A 4517-nucleotide genomic window follows, 5' to 3' on the forward strand; every position below is an offset into this window, starting at 1 on the left:
AGGCTGTGCGCACGCGCGGCGTTCCCCGCGGTCAGGATACCGGGGTGGGGGAATCAGAGGGCGCCTTTCTGGCTCCTGAGCAGAAGGTGGGCGACCACCGAGGAAACTCGTGGGGTCTGCGCTGCAGGGCATCGGACGGTCTCTTCGAGAAGAGGAGTGTGAGTGGGTGTCCTCCGGGAAGAGCAGCGCGCCCCAGAGCCCCTGAGCGGGACGAGGCAGGCGAGGCGGCCGTGCGGGGCAGCTGGAGCCTTGGCTGGGGGCGTGCTTGGGGTGGCGGCCGCGGCAGGTGCTGGGGAAGGCTGTGAGGACGGCGCGGGGACTGGCGAGGCGGGCTGGTGCGTCGGGCGTTTGGACCGGATGTGGAGGGATCGCCGGGCAGCTGGACGCGCTGGGGAGGAAGGGGCTGAGTGGGGGGCCCACTTGGGCTCGCTTGGGCCCTGGGCAGTAGAGTCTGGCACCTGGCCGAGCACGGGGTCCCTCTGTTTGGGTCTTGGCATAATCTGTGGAGGAAGTTGCTGCTGCCGGCTCCCAGCTGGCGCTGTCATCAGCAGGAGTGGAGAAGGGGTGGTGGCTTGGCTCAGGCACCTGAGGATGCCCCAGGTGGATCGTGGGCTGGTCCCCCGAGGTGTCTGCGGGTCTCACACTTCCCGCGCTCCCCAAGGGAGCTCCCATCTGCCCCTTCCCAGTGGTGGCCACACACGGGCTGTTGGGCTGGCGCCGGTCACCTTCCCGTTTTGGAGCCATCTCGACAGGACACAGACCCCAGGGACATGGGTCCCCGTTGCCATGAGTGGCCCGTCGGTCCCAGAAGGGCTCTGCAGAGCCCTGGCTTTGTGTATCCCCCTCCCACAGCCAGGGGCGGGGGACGACTTCAGGGGAGAAGATGTTCGCGTCACAGTCAGAATACAGAGTCCAGGACACAGGCGGGTTCCTGGTCTCCACGAGCCTCACCAGGAGATGCAGAAGGGAGACTCAGCCGTGTGACTTACGTGGTTTTCGCCCTTTGTCCTTTTTCACTGTCAGGGGCCAGGAGGTACCTTGAAAATGCAGGTAGGCCCAGGGCCAGGCTGGTTCCAAACTGAGGACCAGGGCTGCGCCTGCCCAGGGACCGAGTGGACCTGCCACCCTCTCTGGAATGTCTGTGGACTTCGGTCAGAGGCGGAGGCGGTCCTCTCCTTGCTGGGCTTCCCGAACTTCTCCCCTGAATTCAGATCACCTCGGCGGGTAAAAAAGACAAAACACACCCAGACCGAGCCAAACAAGCAAGTTCTCTGGAAATAAGAGAATGAACAAGCACTAAAAGCAAGGCCCGGGGAGATGGTGTGGCGTCTGCAGGTTTGAAGTGTGTCGCTGGCTTTCTTGAAGTGACAGCCCGAAGGGGAGATGGCACCACCATGGGGTCCACCCTGGCATTTGAACCAGTGGTTGGAGAATCTCTGACAAGGTGCTGACAGCGGGCTCTGGTGGCATGTCCCGGTCGGGACAGGGCACTTTCGGGACAGAGGCGGGGGTGTCTGGGGGATGTGTGCACACACCCCTCTAAGACATCGAATGAGGAGAGCAAACAGAGGCGACGATACAGAAAATCGGGGTGCTGTTGTCGATAAGATGAATTTTATTTATATTTATAAACATTTCTTATTTAGAGATAGGCATTTATAAGCATGCATATCATTATTGTGGGTTTAGTGATACAATTTTGTAGCTGTGAAGCACTACTAGTAATAACGAGTTGATGCTGGAAAAGTATTTAGTTTTCCACTCCAGTTTATGGTAAAAACACTCAGGAAACGAGGAGCGGCACATCATGTCTGTAACCTGGAGGAGAGTATGCGGCAGACGCGCACACCTCACGTGTGGGGGGACGTCCTGGCCTTTGCTGTGAGGGCGGGAGTGAGGCCCGGCTGCCCGCTGGCGCCTGGCACTGCCGGCTCAGAGAAGGTCACGGGGGACGCGGTTAAAACCGTGTACCGACACGTCCCCAGGTCAGGCGTGCAGATTCCCGGAGAGACCTCCGCTCCCACAGCCGGATCGAGAAGAAATAGGCGACCTAAATAAGTCTGTAAGGGAGAGATTAGATTCCTGACGGAGCCACTTCCCGCGGAGGAAAGCCCAGGCCCAGGCGGCTCCCCTGCCGTCCTACTAAGTGTGTAGGGCTGGGCGCTGGGAGCTAGAGCAGCGGGGGACACCTGTAGGCCTGGGCGCCAGCCCCTGGTGAGGCCACGGCTGGAGCCTGGCAGGCCTGCGGGGGAGGGGCAAGGCCTGGTCACATTCTCACTTTTCTCAGGGACCAGAGTCGCCACGAAGAGGCAGCAGTGTCGGTGGAAGGGACTCATGGGGAGGCATCCGGCCCAGGCCCTTTCAGCCATAAACCGGGGGGGCGGGCGCCGGCCTCCCGCCTCTAGCTGTCATCGCTGGTGGGCCTCACGAGTCATGCTGATGTGGGGTCATCCCCCTGGGGCTCCTCAAGCCCAGAGCTGCCAGGAGGGCAGTGGGGGGCAGGCCCCACCCAGGCTGACACTGGAACCAGGATGTTACGGCCTCGGGGTACAAGGGAGGCCCGCCAGGGCGTCTGTGGGTGCCGAGCCAGGTCAGCGGGCAGAGCCCTTCCCCTCTGGCGTGCGTGAGCCCCCCCGTGGGCTGTCACGAAGACTGTGACGGGGCGCGGGGTTGCCAGGCCCTGGCCCGGGAGGTGCTCAGCGGGCTGCATGAGCCTGTGGAGGCTGCAGTGCCTTCCTGGGGGCAGGGTGGACGACACCCCCGAAGATGTGTCCCTAGGCCCTCTGAACGTGACCTTGTTTGGAGATAGAGTGTTTAGAGGTGAGGGGCTGGGCCACAGTGTGGGCGTCCTCAGGGGGCTTAGAGGTCCCTGGGCCGCGGCGTCCCTGCAGATGGGACGGAGGGCCGCAGACGCGCAGGTCCCCTACGCTTCTGTTTGTGAAACAGTGTGACTGCTGGGCACGGGGACACGCACACTGTCCTGTGGGTAGCCCGTGCCCCTGCGCCCCCATCGTCCTGGAAGCTCCTTGGGCCCCTGCCAGTCTGTCTGTCCGAAACTTTGCATTAAGTGCCTCAGCCTCGTGTCTGGTTTCCGTCAGTGCCTGGAAGTCCCCTTCGCCTTCCCTCCCTGCAGGCTCTGAGGGGCAGCGGTGAGACAGATGTCCCTGTCTTGTGCCCGAGCTGCAGTGGGGGGGGAGCGCGTCCGTAGGCCCGGGGAGTTCTGCTTTGTTCCTGGTTTGCTGAGCCGTAAAACAAGTTTTTTTTGGTCACAAATATGTGTTGAATTTTGTCTAGTATTCTTTTTGCACCTGTTGATATGATTGTGTATTTTTTTCTTAGTCTTTTAATTGTTTTTCCATTTTCTTTTTTTTTAATGTTTTTTTTGGAAAGTGTGCAAGTGGGAAGGGGGGGGCAGAGAAGAGACAGACAGATACACACACACGCGCGCGCGCGCACACACACACACACACACACACACACACACAGAATCCGAAGCAGGCTCCAGGCTCTCAGCTGGCAGGACAGAGCCCGATGCAGGACTTGAACTCACAGACTGTGAGATCATGACCTGAGCTGAAATCGGCTGCCTAGCTTGCTGAGCCGCCGAAGTGCCTTGATAATCCATTTTCAAATAGATGTAAAAAAAAAAACTTAAAAAAATTTTTTAAATTTATTTTTGATATAGGGAGAGAAGAGCATGAGAGGGGGAGGGACAGAGAGAGGAGGAGACACAGAACCGGAAGCAGGCTCCAGGCTCTGAGCTAGCCGTCAGCACAGAGCCTGACGCGGGGCTCGAACCCACGAACGTGAGATCTGACCTGAGCCGAAGTCGGAGGCTTAGCCGACTGAGCCGCCCAGGCGCCCCAGGTCATCCATTTTCAGACTAACCGTGTGTGTCTGTGGTGAGTCCCACTTGCTCACGACTGTGTGCATGTGGCCACGGCTGGTGCGCTGGCTGTCGCCGTGTTCCTGAGGGGTGTTGGCCTGTTGTTTTTGTGTGTCGTCTTTCCTGAGTTTGGTTTCGGTAATGCTGGCCTGATGAAATGAATTGGGAAGGGTGTCCTCGCTCTGTGTTTTCTAGAAGAGATTGGGTAGACTTGGTGTTATTTCTTTTTTAAATGTTGGGCAGAATTCGTTAAGTCACTTGGCTGTGGATGTTTATATTTTCGTTGCGTATTAGTGACTGTTTAGTAACATTTTGGAGGAGTTTGGTGTTCTGTGGATTTGAGGAATTGGTCCGTTTCGTCTAAGTTATCGAAGTTTCTGCCTTTCACTTTGGGTACCTCCGGAGCAGCCCAGGGTCAAGGGTGAGTCCGGACAAGGCTGAGGGCAGCTGTCCCCTCGGGGCTGACAAGAGAAGTTGGAGGAAGCGTGGGGCCATGGGCCGCCCTGCGCGCCCACCCCGCGGCGGGCTGGTGGCCGTGCCGAGGCCGCTGGGAGCGGCCGCCGTGACCTGGGCGCCTGAGAAGCCTGCTCGTTTTCTGCAGTTCTGGAGGCGGGGAGTCTGAGGCCGGGGT

The sequence above is a fragment of the Suricata suricatta genome, chromosome 8 (assembly GCF_006229205.1).
Source record: "Suricata suricatta isolate VVHF042 chromosome 8, meerkat_22Aug2017_6uvM2_HiC, whole genome shotgun sequence".
Lineage (NCBI taxonomy): Eukaryota > Metazoa > Chordata > Mammalia > Carnivora > Herpestidae > Suricata > Suricata suricatta.